Below are 17,853 nucleotides of genomic sequence, written 5' to 3'. Positions count from 1 at the left end.
TTGAGCAAGGGAGAGCAAGCAAAAAGGCATCCAGCCTCCACCAGCTTTAGTGCCAATTTCCTTGAAGGTCTCTAGGACACACCTGGCTATAAATGTGTTGGCCATTCTGGTCATTAATAATCTTGCATTTCACCCTTTCAAATCACACAATGAAGCCACACCATGGGTTCCTGGGCAAGTAAAGGGAACAAGTGTGAACTTCTTCAAAATATACCTCCTCTTCAGCTCAAAAAGTAGAAGTGTACTATCCCACATCCCCAGATTTAACTGCCTCTTCCTCTTTCTTTATCCTTCTCTCCTTTGAATCACATCCTTTCTTCCTTTATTCTTCCACTTCCTTAGCCACTTTCCTTCCCTCCATCTCCCTTTTAGTCACTGGCCCTCTTATTCTTCTCAACATGCCTGAGAAGTGGAGACAAATCAGGACAAGTTTGGGGACTTCAACGATGACATAGCCAATAACCAACCAAAGAAGCAACAGTAAAAAACAAACAAACAAACAACAAACACAATCCAGTCTCAGGGACATCAGGGACAGAGTAGAACTGAAGCAGGTGAGGAGGTTGCTGTGGGGTCAGAGTGTGTGGAGGGGAAGCTGTCTCCCTCTGCACCTGGGTGTGACAGCAATGATGACAGTCACATCCAGGACCAAGACGGCTTCTTTCCTACACAGGAAATCTACACATCATTAATCAGTTGAATTTGATGATCACAAAGGATATAGTATCAGTGTTCGTTCTGATGGGAAAAGAGAAAAACATTCTGGCTCAGATGAACAGGTTTCCACCACTTTCAAAACCCCAAGGAACCGATGATCAGCACTACCATCAGGGCGGTGTGGCCCCAGGCAATGGGGTAAGGTGAAAAATGCAGCACTCCTCCTTCCCCGTCCTCTGCACAAAATGCCAAGAGCCAGCATCTGTCCAGCTTTTGAAAGGCATGCACACCATCCATATGTTAACGCAAAATTGCATGGGAGAGAAAGGAGGGTGGTGGAATCTGGGACAAGAGCCCTTCCTCCTTGTTTTTCAGCCTAGTGAAACCCCACACCTATGAACCACCGGGGCAATTTTCACAGGGAAGGAAAGGGAAAGGACATATCTCCATCGGGCAGCGAGGAGTGATCGAAGAGAGACGAGGGAATCGGATGACTAGCATTCTCAACTGAACAAGCATAGAGGCCCTGTTGTGTTGTAGCCAACAATATGTGCCATCCCTTCTTACAGCTACAGGTGCCAGGCGGGCAGAGATCCTGCACCAAGCCCCACCGCACCTCATGTGATGCATCACACGGGAGCAGCAAAATCTCAGAGGGAAGAACAAGGAAACCAGACCCAGCGGGCACTTTTGGGTCCGTTTTCTTCACCTGGGTGGCTCTGCAAGGTACCTAGCAAAGGAATAAATGAAAGCACGGGCAAGTGCCTAGCCACCGGCTTAAGAGCTAGGTGTATATGAGTACAGAGAATGGATCTGAGCTGAAGTCACTGGGAAAAGCCACAGGAGCCCATGGGGCTTGAATGAGGCCTTGGATTCTTGGGTCCAGGCAGGGGGCACAGCCAGGGCAGTGGTTTGGAGGAGGACAAAGGCCATGAAGAGCCCCCTCAACTGCTGGGAAGTGTGTACAGAGGGCAGACGAGGAGCTCAGGTGCAAGATTCAGCCACCGACCAGACAGGCAGGCTCTGAGGGCTTGAGTGGGGTGTGGAACCCACAGTGGTCTGCTGAGGACTGGCAGGAAAGTGGTAGGAGGCCAATTCTTATGTGAAATCTTTTGATTTCTAAATATTAGTTACTAACGCTAAATTTGAAATAGCAGTGTGAAGACCAGCTTTAAGAGGGATGTGTGGGCTAGTGTTCAAACTGTACATGTAATATTTTATATCTTAAAAAGTAGGTGGCGAGGTGTCAGCAGCAAATCTGTTCATTCTCAGTGATGTCCCAAATATACATTATTATATCATATTTTCAAATTTTCTGTGTGTTTAACACAGGTTTTTTTTAAATAAATTAAATTTGGTTGGGGAATAATGTGCAAATTAACAGAACACATTCAAAGGCTGGACCCAGGCTTAAGGCCTCCGATTTTCCACTTCTGCTCCCAGTCTAGCAGTCCAGTGGGGGAGATAAAATACGAGACATGTTGGGTGCTGTGCACAGTAAATGTGCAGGGTGTCGTAACACAGGATAGTGCTTCCGGATGATCCATTCCCCTGGAGATTCATGGGGTCCTTGCATTTGGGCTGGATATCAAAAGATGGGTAGGATTTCAACAGACAGGAATGTGAGTGAAAGTATTCCAGGCAGAAGCAATGCAGTCTGCAAAGACCCAGGTAAGAAAGGGGTCAATTTTAGGCAACAATGAGACCAGACCAGAGAACACTAGGCCAGGGGAAAGGTGGAAGATACACCTAGAAAGACATGATGGGCACAGACAGGATCACCCAGGGTCACTTCTAGAGACACCCTGCCATCTTCCTTCTTTGACCTCAGAGTACGAGTCTGTGCCCCCCTTAAAAACCACTTTCACATACAACATGCCTCATGTTCTCTCAAAAATTTGACTCTACGGGAAAAGAAAGTCTGCTCTAGCTATGAATATTGATGGTGATGCTAAAAGCTGGGACATCGTTCACTATGCAATGGGAATTGTTCAGCCATCCCTGGAAGATTACGATGGCAGTATTTTCTAGGATGGACTGAAAGAGATGAAGAGGATACTTCAAGAATCTAGGTAAGAAATGAAGGCCTGATTTATGCGTTGGTAACAAAACTGAATACAGGGGCAACTGAGGCAGGCCCAAGGCAGAACGACCTAGTTTAGACAGGACTGGGTATGGGCACAGAACTCTCATGCACGCACTTTCTCAAGCCAGAAACCTGGATGGCAGCCCCAGACTCCTTCCACCTATCATTCAGGGCTACCAACTTTACCTCCACAACGCTTCTTGCATGTGTCCTCTTCCTCCCTGGTAAACATCATTCCTACTTTTACCCCCCACAGGCCTCCCCACCTTGAAGAGTTACCCATGAAATCTATTTGCAGGAGTCCAGAGTTCTCTCCAAACTAGTCTCACCATGTCACTCCCTTCCTTAAAACCAACCACTGAGTGGAGCCCCAGGACTATTAGGGTGAGCCTGAGAGCCTTAGCATAACATATAGGACCTCTGAAGACCTGGGCCCTGCCTAACACTCCAGATTAATTCTTACCACCAATCCCTGTCCTATCCCCAGATTCTCTTAATTTTTGCCTCAACAATTTTCCAAAACTCAGGGCTTCCTGCGTGCAGTATGCTTTTTCATCTACCCATGCCAGTGCACGGCATTCCTTCTGCTTAGAAGGTGCCCAGCTCTCCTGCCAGTGCATCCTTCCCAGGTTCTTCTTTTACATCCTCCATGCTTTGTGCATATCTAGTTGCACTGCCATTAATTTTTTATTTATATATCCTGTTCCCCACCCCTACACTGCCATGTCCTGAGGACAGTAATTCACCATATCATCTCTCTGTCCCCAGTGTCTGAGACAAAATAGACACATGGGCTGATGGAGGAATGGACGGATGCATGGATGGATGAATGGGTGGATGCATGGATGGATGGACGGATGGATGAATGGATGGATGGATGGATAAAACACAAGCAAACAGAACTGTTAGAATGGAGAGAGGAAGAGATGGGGAGTCAGGGAGTAGAATGCTTTGAATGACAAAGCAAGAAAGAATTCAAAGATGACTTTTCAAGGTGTTGATGAACGTGAAGAACCTGGATTATCACGATGAGAATGGAAAAAAAGGGAAGCCACATGGCAGGTATGGGGTTGAGAATGAACTTATTTGTGTGATGTGAAGAGTGAATGTAGGAGTGAGAGGCCCATGAGCAGGGAAAAGGAAATACTGATGAAGGCGAAGTCCAGCTGTCATGGTTATAAAGGGATTGGGAATTAGATCCAAAACCTGACATCGTGCAATGCCTGGAGCATTTTTATACTACAAAAAAAAAGAAAGAGAGAGAGAGAGAGAAAGAAAGAAAGAAAGGAAAGAAGGAAAGAAAAGAAAGAAAAAAAGAAAGAAAGGGAGAGAGAGAAAAATTGCTTTTAAAAACTGAATTCAAAAGAGAGTTTCCCACTCTTAGGAGACTCAGGTGAGGACCACTCAACCTCTCTGGGTACATGTGCTTCTTAAGACATCAGGAGACTCTGGGGGAAATTTGGGTGGGAGTTCTTTTCCTTTATCACAGCCCAAGATCTCACCCAAGGGTAATGAGCAGGGAATTGAGACGGTGTTCTGAGGCATGAAAGAGGTTCATTATGAGGAAGTGGAGGGGGAGGTCTAGATGAACAGAAGGTGCCTCGGCCATTCTCTCCCCAAAGGCAGGGGTCACTGGGGTCAGTTACAGACTCCAAAACAGTCAGTAATCTGTTCTGGAAATCTGAAGCTCCCTATTGCATAGTGCAATCTTTTCTCAAGAAATGGAAGAACCAGCACTATCGAAGTCAGCCCTTCTTCCTAATCAGGTACTGGTGACAGACGAGTGGGTGTGAGATGGGCTGCAGGCCTATGGTCATCCTAACATGAACCCTGGCCACTGAGGTAGGAATACCCTTCTCATGAGCCCGGCCCTAGCTCCCTCTCTCACCATCTGGAGTCTGTCAAATCCCTGGTGTAGCTCTGAGCAGGGGAGCTGTAAGGGCACATGGCTCATGAGGTCACACAGGGCCTGTGTTTGGCTTAAGGGACTGACATGAGACCCCACATTTTATTTTGCACAGATCCTATCCCTGTAAAATATGCAGCGAGTCCTAATTATGAAAACTTCTTTTAGCAGCAGGCAAAACAACTATTGTTCATTGATCAATCATGGGTAAATGGAAAAGGCTCTCTGACTCCCCCAGGGCAATTTAATGTCTTTGTAGAATTCAGATTATAGAGCTAAAGAGGGCTTCATCAGGCATGGTGGTGCAGGTTTCAGCAACATTGAACATTGGCTCTGTCAATCCAGTGAATCTCAGGCTGTGAAGTTGTGTCTGTGATTTCTCCCAAATCTATTAACTTCAACACAGAAATCAGCAGAACTACTTCGGCAGAAACCTTGAGGTGACCCTCGTTTCAGACGTTCACTAGTGCTACACTTGACAAGATAAATGTCTAGTCAGATCCTTTTCCAGCCCCTTGACAAAGTGAGCTAGCTTTTCCAAGGTCACACACTGTCCTTTCCCACCCAACAAAGCCAGGTACAGTGGACACTGCCTGATTTGCAGCAGTGGTGGGGACTCTGACTTACAGTTTCAAAGTCCTTGGCAGAGAATCTACTTAACTTCAAGCTTTTGCCGAATGTACCATCTTGCCCTAGCATAACATGTGAAGCCTTGACATGAAGAAGTTCCCCCTGTCCACCTCTCACCCCCTGCAGTCCCTGGTGCCCCTGAAAATCATACTTACAGTTGGCAAAATAATTCACCCCAAGCATGTTGGGCAGGAAGGGAACAAAATCAGCCTTCACCTTCACCCTTAAATGGTGTTGGAATGTGCAAGCATCTCTACCTCTCTCATATTTGTCTCCCTAGCACTGAGCACTAGGCCCGGCACTTGCCCACTCAGCTGAGGGGTGAACTTCTCAGGGACTCTGCTCTTTATGAGTCACAGCTTTGGGGCTGGGGAAGGCCAGCTATACACAGATGGTATCAGAACCCCCAGGCAGAATCACTCCCTACTTCAGCCCTAGTAGGTCCAGAAAAGCATCTCAGTGGAGTGTCTTTAGTGAATAAAAAGAATGCATGGAACTACTTTCAATGAATCCCTGGTCTCCAGGAAATGGAGTCTGCCCATACTTTTACTTAGGTTGAACATCTTTCAAATATATGAGTGGGAAAGTCAGCTTGAACACCTCATGTACACTGATACCTTTTTCAGCCTTCCTGAACACAGGGCAATGTGGTATATGGAACAAATTGCCGCCCACCACATTGGCTTCCAAAGTTGACATTCTCAGCTGCTGGAATGAGGCAGGGCACCAGCTGGATGCAGAGAGCACTGTGAACAGTGGTTTGGAACCCAGGGGAGCAGCTGGAAATTGAAACCCATTGGAATGTGCTTTGGGTTAGCAGAGATGAACTTAAAACCACAGTCTGGCAGCAGAAAACTGCAATCTGCAGGGCACTTGTGGCTGTCACAATGAGACAGAGGAGCAAGTACTAGGCAATTCATGCTGGAGACTGGCCAGGTGTGCTCCTCCCCTCCCACATGGGCAGAGAGGACGGAAATTATGTTCATGCCAAGGGCAGCTGAGAAAAGGAGTCATGCCTGGGGTTTTGATTTGATAAGTGAGCTGAGTTGGGAAAATAAAGATTCATGAGAATAGGGGAAGAAGAGACTATGAGTGGCGAGGATGGTGAAGGCCAGCAGCAGCCTTCCACTGCTAGATTGATGGAAGCAGTGGAAGTTATCCGATGGACAGCCAAGACAGGCACTTTTCCTGGCTCTTATTATACTGTCTTCACTATCTGGAGCAGTTGTGTGAAAGGTGGCCTACCAGGAGCAGACAAAGCCTGTTGCACCTTGCACTGCCCTTTGCCTCTGTAATTCTGGTGGAGGAGAGGATTGGAGCCTTATGTGTTATACTTACCGTAATCCCCAAGAAAGAATGGGGGGTCCCTAATTGGTCCTACAGAGTTCTTAACCCTGTTTCCTCATTAAAATCACCTGGGGAGTTTCTACAAAATTACAGGTACTTAGGCCTCACTCTAACGAATCACTCTTTACATTTAAAAGAAAAAAAAACAGCTCTCCAAGGTTAAGAAAATCTGCAGCTTAAACTAATCAAACCTCAAGAAGTCCAAGGTGACCAGGTGCAGTTTCTCTAATCGGAATGTGGGCAGAGGCCCACTCACAGAAAAGTTAGAGATAGCTGGGCATGGAGACTCACGTCTATAATCCCAGCACTCTGGGAGGCCAAGGTGGGAGGATCACTTGAACCAGGATTTTGAGACCACCCTGGGCAACATAGGGAGATCCCATATCTACAAAATTAAAAATGTGTAACAGTCTAGCCAGGCATGGTGGTGCACACCTGTGGTCCCAGCCACTCCTTAGACTGAGGTAGGAGAATCTCTTGGCCTGGGAAGTTGAGAATTGCGCCACTGCACATCAGTATTCTGGGTGACAGAGCAAGACCCTGTCTCAAAAAAACAAAAACAAGAAAGAAAGAAGGTTAGAGAAAAATATATATCTGTCTAAATGAATAGTGTCAGCACTGACTTTTCCCATGATCTGTCTTGCTGCTTGCCAAACTCTGTTCTCCATACAACAGCCTGAGATTTTTTTTAAGTAAAATCAAATCCTATGTCTCACTTATTTAAAACCTTTCTGTGGCTTCCCATTCATTTACTATACACTCTAAACTGATCTCCAGCTCTCCCAGACGCTGAATGATCTGCTGAACTTTCCAGCTCCTCACCACTTCCCTTTTACTCATGATGCCCCAGAGATATCAACCTTCCTTCTAGTCCATAAACAAGCAAAACTTTCTTGCCTCTGAATCTTCACATTTCTCATTCCCTTTACATAAAATGGTGTTCCTCATTTTCTCATGGTTGGCTCTCTGTTGACGTGTAGATCTCAGCTGAACTATCACCTCCCTAAAGAGGTGAGACTTACTGACCATCCTCTTCTGAATATGCTCTGCTTCACGCATCACATCACCCTGATTCTCCCCTCCTGTTACCAAAACCTGCATTTAACTTCTAGTTGTAGATTTTATTGTTTATCTGTACCCTCATAGGGACCTCAGACAGTCTTGCTCCCTGCTACGTTCCCAAGAGCTTAGAATCATGCCCAAAGTCATAGAGTGCCTCATAAATATTTATTAAATAAATTAATCCAGGAAAGCAAAGCCAGATCAAAATACATGAGCACATCTGGAAAATTATAGCCATCCAAGGAGGAAAACAGTGAGTTAGGATGGAACCCAGCAGAATGGGTCACTACCTAAGCCAACAGACCTGAAAAGTCTTCTATCATTCCTCGACTGGACACTTTTCTGCGTGAATCCGTGCCATAGTACAGGTTCACTTTTACCCAGATTAACCCACAGAGCCAGGAGCTGGGTTAAAAGAACATTAGCATGGGAAACACCAAAAGAGAAAGCAGTCCCACAGCAGACCTGGTAATAACTTTTAAGGCCTATTTGCTTAACCCAAATATATGTATAGGGTGTCTACCACCCACATATTTAGAAAGGAAAAATGAAGTATGGCCATACAGCTCTGCTTGCCTATAACTGCAATTCAGAACCCAGAATTAAAAAGAAGTGAACACCCAAACTTTCAAAACAGCACTCCCTTGAAAAATTAGTTCATAAAATGTGTGACTCAAAGCCCTCCCTTTGGTTCTTCTCAGAATAAAAGATCTTAAAAGAGCAGATCAGTAATGACTGAAACCATCAGTGGATTACAATTTTTTGCACATCCTATATATCTCTAGGAAATAAGTATGGAACTTTGAACTCTGGACAGAAGAGCTATACCTATAAAATGTTTTCCAACAGAACTCATACTCTCTATCTGTTAAACAGAGCAGCGCAGTCAAACCAGATGAAAGGAAAATATGAAGCAGGTGTCGTTAGAATACTTGGAAGAGGAGTGGATACTTTGGAGAATGATGGTCATTGAAAAGAAGCTCAGAAGTCTAAAGTAGATGTCATTGTTAATGGGTTGATAAAAAGAAAAATGAAATTCACCATGCTCCCAGTGTTAGGCCTTAATTTTTTATGTAGGTGTCAAATTGTCTGCTGCATTGGTGGCTGATAATTTGAGGCCAAAGAGGGGGTCTTTACTCTGGCAGCCAGGATGGAGTGCTTGCACTGAAAGTTTAGGGACATACTAAGAAAGCACATATCTAGGGGTGACTGACTGAATGACACAGTAGCCACAGTTGCATTATGGGACAGGATGCCTAGATGACCATGGGCCTTGAAGATGACCTTCAACACCCTTATTTGCATGGCAACATGTGACTTGAAACAAAATGGAAGCTTCATGGTTTAAGCCATTTTGTGCTAGTATAACAAAATATATCAGATTGGATAATTTACAAATAGCAGAAACTTATTTCTAATGTTCCAGAGTCTGGAAAGTCCATGATCAAGGTGTCAGTAGGTTCCATGTATGGTGAGAGCCCTGTGTCTCTTTCCAAGACAGCATCTTGTTGCCACATCCTCTGCAAAAGGTAGACACTGTGTCCTCATGTGGCAGAAGAATGGAAGGGGTCAGCTAGTTTTCTGAAGCCCTTTTATAAGGACACTTACTCCATTCATGAAAACCCTGTCCTCATATGTTAATCACTTTCTAAAGGCCCGAGCTCTAAACATTATCACATTGGCAATTGAGTTTCAACATGTGAATCTGATTCAGACCACACAAGCTCTCAAGATTAAAAAGAATATGAGACAAGAGTGATCTTGATACAGCTTAACTCATGCACTGCTGCAAGGGACTTCGGGAATATTTTTTCCTTTGAGTCACAGAGCCAAGGCCAGAAAGAGCAGAACAAGAAAGAACAGAGGAGCAAAGAAAAGCCTAAAATATTCTTTGTCATGCCCTAAGATGTAACAGGATTTTATGGCCCATTGGCTAATGTCTATTTTGTGCAATGCACTGACCTCCAAGAAAAGTAGCAGAGTTTTCAAATAAGAAATTCAGGGACCCTGAAAGCAAATTAATATTGACTAGCCCAGTTCTTCACCAGTAAATGAGAAAGGAGATATGCTTATTTTGGTCATATTGGATAGTTTTAGTAGATAGATGGAGGCTTTCTCAATAAAGTACTACAGAGCTAAATGAATGGGAGAGATTAAAGTCTAAGAAATCTTCTCTTACCCAGCGGTCCCCAAGAACACTGCCTCAGACAGTGGGCATACTCATCAAGAGCTGTCCCACCAGCCATATCCCACAGCAAATGACCAAAACTAGGCAGACTTTGCTCTCCTCTGGCCTGTTCCCCAGCCCTCATACCCCTGTCATCCATCAGGAATCACCCTCATAGACAGTGTGACTTGGTGCCCTTTCTAGAACTTTACTCTTTGGAATTTCTCTTCTAAATCATAGAACTCTTTGTCAAATACCATCCTTCTTAGCCTCGTTCCATTTGTATTAAGTTCATAACTGTGGTCTCATGATTCTCCTCACAGCTGAAAAAGATAAGAACATTTCGGTATTAAATTGTTCTTTGTGGTTAAGTAAATACATTTTAAAAGCCTTGAAGATAAGACTTGAAATCAGAGAAAACATAAGTACGATAATGTCTACTCCTCCCAACACCCAATCAGAATCTCGCAAATCAATTTTTTTCATGCTTTCCTGCTTGTTAGTGATCATGTTGCAACATTTCCCCAAGTTTCCTTTATTACAAGGACTTCAGTGCAGGTGTAGTAACCCACTTAAGGTCATCTCTTCAACCATGAAATCACCAGCTGAGGACTTAGGGGAGTCATTAGAGATTGGTTTGTGGTAAGAGTGAAACAAATCACATGAGCATATGGTATTAAAATAATGTGGCATACAGACAATGACATTAGCTTGCTTTACAAGAAAATGTAGTAGAAGCTCTCTTTGTATACATCTACCTGGTCATAACTGTGCTCCTGGACACACACGTGTGTAATTTTTTAAGTTGCAACTGGGCTCAGAGGGCTAGATCAAAAACTCCAAGGGAAATGAGCAAGAATATTATCAAGATAATACCAAAAAGCTGTTCTCCATTGCTCAGAACATGGGAAAAGGAATGCGCACAGTAAACTGAAGAGATGCATATAAAAATCTCAGAAGGAATCTCTTCAATTCTGAAAATGCCTTACATTTAGAACGCAATCTGATAGAAAGACAGGCATAAGACCTGAACAGACACCCACCAAAGAAGATACATAGATTACAAAAAAAGCATATGAAAAGATACTAAACATCATATGTCATTACAGAATTGCAAACTAAAAAATACCACTGACACCCATTAGAATGGTGATAATCCATAACACTGACAACCCCAAAAGCCAGCAAGAATGTGGAGCATTAGGAATGCTCATCCATTGCTGGTGGGGATGCAAAATGGTACAGTTCGTAAGGCAGTCTAGCAGTTTCTTACAAAGCTATACATATTCTTAACACATTGTCCAGCAATCATGCTCTATTGCACTTACACAAATAAATAAGAAACTTACGTCCACATAAAAAAGTACTTTTAGGTTAGATCTTTATAGCAGTTTTATTAATGATTATTGAAACTTGGAAGCAGTCAAATTGTCCTTCAATAGTTGAATGGATAGTGGAATATTATTCAGTACTAAAAAAGTAAGAGCTATCAAGCCATAAAAGGACATGGGGGAAACATAAATGTATATTACTAGATGCAAGAAACCAAAATGAACAGGCTACATGCAGTGTGATTCCAAATACATGACATTCTGGAAAAGGCAAAACCTTGGAGACAGTAAAAAGTCAATGGCTGTAGGAGTCAAGATGTACATAGGGATGAATAGGCAGAGCACAGAGGATTTTTAGGACAGATGATACTAAAATGGTGTTTACATGTCAGTATACATTTGTCAAAATTCAGAGAATGTGCAAGACCAAGAGTAAACTGTGGACTTTGAGTGATAAAGATATGTCAGTGCAAATCAACTGATTGTACAAAATATACCATTCTGGTGCAGGATGTTGATAGTGGGGGAGTCTGTGGATATGTGGGAGTGGGAGTATATGAGAACTCTCTGCACTTTCCCTCAATTTTGTTGTGAAGCTAAAACTGTTATAGAAAATAAAGTCTACTTTAAAAATTAAATGAGAAAATATAAGTAAAGCATCTTATATATAGTGAAGGACTCAGTTAATATATTAGAGCTCATATGTAGACCTTTCTATATGCAAGGAGATGTCCCATATGACCTCTTGGTCTGATCTCAACTGATTTTTCCTTAAAATAAATATCTGGAGTGAACTTGCTGGGTCAAGTGTGTGAAAGTCTAAAATATTTTGTCAAATACTCACCAAAAATTTGCATAAACTTACACTTCCACAAATAACACGCCTGTCTCCCCACATCTTCCCCAACACATACAAACTTCAGTGAATCTAACATTTGCCAAACCACTTGTAGTTTTCAAACTGAGTTTAACTAAGGGTGAATATTCTTTGTAATGCAAGAGAAATCCCCAAGGAAAGAAGGTAGCTTGTTGAAAGTATGACAGTCTACCTTTTTCTTTTCTTTCTTTTTTTTTTTTTTTTTTTTGAGATGGAGTCTCCCTCTGTCACCCAGGCTGGAGTGCAATGGCACAATCTCGGCCCACCGCAACCTCTGCCTCCTGGGTTCTAGCAATTCTCCTGCCTCAATAAGCTGGGATTACAGGCACGTGCCACCACGCCCACCTAATTTTTTTGCATTTTTAGTAGAGATGGGGTTTCATCATGTTGGCCACGCTGGCCTCACACTCCTGACCTCAGGTGATCCACCTACCATGGCCTCCCAAAATGCTGGAATTACAGGTGTGAGCCACTGCGCCTGGCATTTTTTTTTTTTTTTCTTAAACATCGGAGTTCCAAGAACTCTGGGAGTGGCACAAAGTTCTGATTTCCTCAGAAGACTCAACTAGGGAAATATCTACTTTCAAGCTCACTTACATAGGTGTTGGAAGATTCACTTCCTCGAAACTTATTGGACCAAGAACCTCAGTTCCCCTTTGACTGTTGGCTGCCCTCAGTTCATTGCCATATTGTCCTCTCCAGTATGGCAGCTTGCTTCATCCAGCCCAATGAGAAACAGGAAATGTAAAATCAAGACAGAAGTAACAATCTTTTCTAACCTAATCGTGGAAATAACATTCTATCATTTTTGTCTTATCATACTGATTAAAAGCAAGTTACTAGGGTCAGCCCACACACAAGGGAATGAATACGAAGAAGTAGAAATCACTGGAGTCACCTTAGAGGCTGGCTACCATATCATCATTGTCATCCTCTGGAGCACCTTGTTGAATGGTATCTATGTGACCTTCCCAAAATAACTGACAAACAGAGAATTAAGTAGGACATGGAAAAGAGATTTTGCTAAAGCCTTCTCCTTCCTCACTCCAAAGGCCTTGCTGGGAAAGACAGCCAAGTTGAGCTCGTATAAACCAAAAGCTCTGCCCCCAGCTCTCCCTGTATGGTGGAGGGGATGGCCCATTTTTCCTTACTTCTGAAAACTGACTCTTCAAGTATCCTTCAAATACCTGGGATCCTACTCATATCCATGTTTTAGATGGGAGGAAAATTGCTTCTCCTTGGCAAACAGCTTTGGCCTGGGCAGTGGTCCCAGAAGCACTAAGACATTCAAGAGTCCTTGATTGTTCACTCATCCTTCCTTTCATTATTCAATAAACATTTATTAAGTTTATATTATGTGTCAGATGTTGTGCAAATTCTTATGGTGATAAAAAGATGCATGAGACACAGGTGCTTTATCGAGTCAAACACTCAAAAATGTTTGAACATTTGCTCTGTACAAGGTGCTGAGGATTCATAAAGGCAGCAGTCCAGTTTTAAGACAACACAACAAAAACAAACTCTTAACTCCACTGGCTGTAACACGTTTTTACTGAGATCTTCATGGCACAACTTCTTGTACAGCAGTTTATTAATAGTCACTCTCTACACATTTTTTCTATTCCTCAACACACAGATGAATTGTGGTTTGGACTTTCCAATTGAACTTTCAACCCAACAGTTCCTGGAAATTTCTCGTACCAAATTACTTAAGATGTTGTCAAAATCAATAATCAGTCATTTTCCTATTGCATTTGATACATCAGCAGCATCCAACATAGTGGCCCACACTCTTCCTGAAACACTTTATTTGCTTGACTTTTACAAGGCCATCTCCTCCTAATTTTCCTCCTACCTGCTACCAACTCCTACTCAGTATATTTAGCTGGTCCCTTCTTCTCTGTTCAACTTCTAAATGTTGATGTATCTATTCCAGGATTCAGTCCAGGAACTTTCCCCTTTATCCATGAATATTCTTACCATAGCTTATTTCATCTACTCCTGTGCCTTTAAAAATTATTCTATGTTACTCATGTCCAAATTGACCTCTCTAGGACTATAACACAAGGGGTGTAATTATCCTAAAGTAACCCAGGAATTTAATAAGCTGGCCTAGAAGAGGGATTTCCTTTTCCCAACATCAGGGGCTATGCCTACTATAGCTCCCTGTACAATGGGTGGCTTTCTCCCCTAAGAAAATGGAAACTCTTTGCATGAGGCCCAAGGACTCTAGATGCTGGGCAGTTGAGTTTCCCAGACAATCTTGTGAACAGTTGGCACCTAAATCCAGACTGTTTCACACAAACAGCCTGTGTGTTCCTCCATTGTTAAAGCTGTGTCCTTGTGCTTACATGACAAAAAAAAAAAAAGTTATAATAAGGGAGACCAGTGTTCCTATACTGGAATGCAGACTTCCATTGTGAGCCCAGCATTTCCTGACCATTTATGCCTTAGCATAAAATAGGATAGAGAAATCATGCTGTCTAATCTTTTTCTGATCAGTAATATTTGTGAGTTTTCCTAATATAGCATTTTGTTGGCCTAGTACATACAGGGGACTTTATGGATGGTACAGGACAAGGTAGGGTTCCCTAGGCCCCTCCCTCTTCAGGGATTCTGCATGGAAACTGTGAGAAGGGGAGATTCTCAGTGTGGTGGGGGACTGAGTGTGGCAGAGACTCCCCAGTACCTGAGGGCCTCTCTTTTCCTCTCATGCTTTCACTGGGGCTGGTGGTCCAGAGGTCTTACTCCTTGGAGGCCGTCTGGGCCATGAGGTTCACCACTCTGTTGCTGTAGCCAAATTCATTGTCATACCAGGAAATGAGCTTGAGAAAGTGTCATTGAGGGCACTGCCAGTCCCAGGATCAAAGGTGGAAGAGTGGGTGTCAATGGCTACGTTGGAGGAGACAACCTAGTACTCAGTGTAGCACACGATGCCCTTGAGGGGACCCTCTGATGCTGCTTCATTACCTTCTTGATGTTATATTTGGCAGGTTTTTCCAGATGGCAGGTTACGTCCATACCAACATGTTGGTGGTGGGTACATGGAAGGTCATGCCAGTAAGCTTCCTGTTCAGCCCATGGATCTCATTGCCCACAGTCTTGACAGTGCCAGTAGATGCAAGAATGATGTTCTGGAGAGCTCTGTGGTGATGATGCCACAGTTTCACGAAGGGACATCCACAGTCTTCTCTGTAGCAGTGATAGTGTTGACTGTGGTCACAAATCCTTCCAATATACCAAAATTGTCATGAATGATCTTGGCTAGAGGTGCTATACAGTTGGTGGAACAGGAGGCATTGCTGATGTTCTTGAGGCTGTTTTCATACTTCTCATGGTTCTCACCCATTACAAACATGGTGGTATCAGCAGATGGGGCAGAGATATTGACCCTTTTAGCTCAACCCTGCAAGTGATCCCCAGCCTTCTCCGTGGCAGTGAAGACACTAGTGGACTCTATGATGTACTCAGTTCCAGAACCACCCTATTTGATTTTGGTGGGATCTAGCTTTTGGATGATGGTGGTGGGATTTCCATTGATGACAAGCTTCCTGTTCTCAGCCTTGATGGTCCCGTGGAATTTGTCATAGGTGGACTCATACTGGAACATGTAGACCATGTAGTTGAGCTCTATGAAGGGGTCATGGTAACAATATTCACTTTATCAGAGTTATAAGTAGCCCTGGTGACCCAGCACCCGAATAAAGCCAAATCCGTTGACTTATGCCTTCATTTTCACCATGGTGCCTCAGGGATGTGGCTGGCTCTGCACAAAAAGATGACACTGTCTGTCAAATGGGAGAAGCAGAAAGCTACAGCATATTATTTAACCCATAATTATCATACTGAGAAATTCTTCACACGCTCAGATGCCAATAGGTGGTGACTCAGATGAGCATCACTTGACATAGCATGCTGACTTTCCCTGAGCATGTGGACAATTCAGTTGTCTCATTATCGCTTGGTTAAAAGACTATGCTTTTCCCCATTGAATTTAGTATTGTTAAAATCAATTGGCCATATGAATCCAGGCCATTAACACAGACATACACAAAAATTCCCTCATAATAAATTATAGGCTTAAATGTAAAGGCTAAATTATACACCTCTTAGAAGAAAACATAGAGTAGCATATTCATGATCTTGAATTAGGCAAAAACCCAACTTTTCCTGGTTAAAAAAATAGTTTAAAAATGAGACACGATCAAAACTAAAAATGTTGCACTTAAAGACATCAAAAGAAAATGAAACGATGAGCCACAGACTGAGAAAAAAAAAATCGAATCGTATGTTTGATAAAGGACTTATATCCAGGGTATAAAATACACTTACATCTAAACAATGAAAAGATAAATAACCTAATTTTATAAATGGGCAAAATATATAAATTGCCATTTCACCAAAAAGGTGTAGGAACGGCCAATAAAGTACAAGAAAAGATAGCATCATCAGTGAGCAGGGAAATGCAAATCGAAACTACAATGAGACACCACTTCTTACCCGCTAGAATGCTATAATATAAAAGAAGGATAGAAACAACTGGAGGAAGTGAAAAAACAATGATGTGGAAAAATGAAACTACTCATGCCTTGTTGATGGGACATGTAGTCATGTTGAAAACCAGTTTGGCAGTTTCTTAAAAACTTTGAAGATACATTTACCATATGACCTAGCACTTTCACTCCTAGTTCTTTACCCAAAAGAAATAAAAGCCTATGTCCACACAACACATGAATGTGAATATTCATAGCAGCTTTATCCATAATAGTCCATAAAGTGGAAACATATCAAATATTGATCAACAGGTGAATGAACAAACAAATGGGAATTATCAATACAATTTAATAGGATTTGACACCTAATGAAATATTGATATGTGCTACAACATAGATAAACCACAAAAGTGTATTAAGTTAAGTGAAAGAAGACAGATACAAAAGAGCACATATTGCATGATTCCATTTATATGGTGTCCAGAAAAGGCAAATCTCTAGAGTCAGAAAGTCAATTACGGGTTGCCTTGAGTTGGGGAGTGGGAATAAAAGGTGGCAACTGATAAGCATGAGGGATGTTTTAGGAATGATAGAAATGTTGCAAAACAGGAGCATGGTGATGGTCATACGTGTCTAAAATTTTACTAAAAATAATCGAACTCTACACTTAAAAAAGGTGAATGTTACGATATGTCAATTATACCTTAGTAAGCTGTTTAAAAACAAAAAAGTTCAGTAGTGTGGGCCCCATCAGTCTTGCCTTTTGTTTAATTTCTCACTTTCTTTAGGGCTTATATTTATTGCTTCCACTCAGAGACTCCAAGAGACACTGGCTGAAATCTATCAGCCTCCAGAACTCTCAACAGCTGAGGGAATGACCGGCCCCACCCTTAGGGCGATGGGGGATACATAAGATGCATTCCAGCACCTGATACAGCAGACAAAGGCATGCGATGCACCTGGGTGATTTCAGATAGCGCTCCACAAGTCTCAGCAAGACCCAGGGCTTGTAGCTAGTTCCGATAACTTCAGAGAACTAGCTACTACATCTTGCAGCACAGGACCAACCTTTCCTAGGCAAGTGGGTTTGAAGCATTGGTAGTCAGGTCCCAAGTAGCAGATGAATGTCTACAACACAGGAGGTGGGCAAAACCCAGAGTGGGGTTTCAAACCAAACCATTTGTCGAGTATTATTTCCAGCAACTGCAAAAAGCATTCTTTTCACGTGCTTATGGCATTTTCACCAACATAGACTATTTGCTGCACCATAAAATAAGTCTCAATATACATCCAAGAA

General features: G+C 42.8%; 1 pseudogene; it reads right to left on the bottom strand.

Annotated features, from left to right (window-relative positions):
• Positions 1 to 13,593: 13,593 nt before the first annotated feature.
• On the bottom strand, positions 13,594 to 15,805 carry LOC107000441 (glyceraldehyde-3-phosphate dehydrogenase pseudogene; annotated as a pseudogene).
• Between the last annotated feature and the right edge of the window lie 2,048 nt (positions 15,806 to 17,853).

The sequence above is a fragment of the Macaca mulatta genome, chromosome 1 (genome assembly GCF_049350105.2).
Source record: "Macaca mulatta isolate MMU2019108-1 chromosome 1, T2T-MMU8v2.0, whole genome shotgun sequence".
Classification (NCBI taxonomy): domain Eukaryota; kingdom Metazoa; phylum Chordata; class Mammalia; order Primates; family Cercopithecidae; genus Macaca; species Macaca mulatta.
The sequence above is the reverse complement of the archived record's forward strand: the minus strand, read 5'-3'. Positions and strand labels throughout refer to the sequence as shown.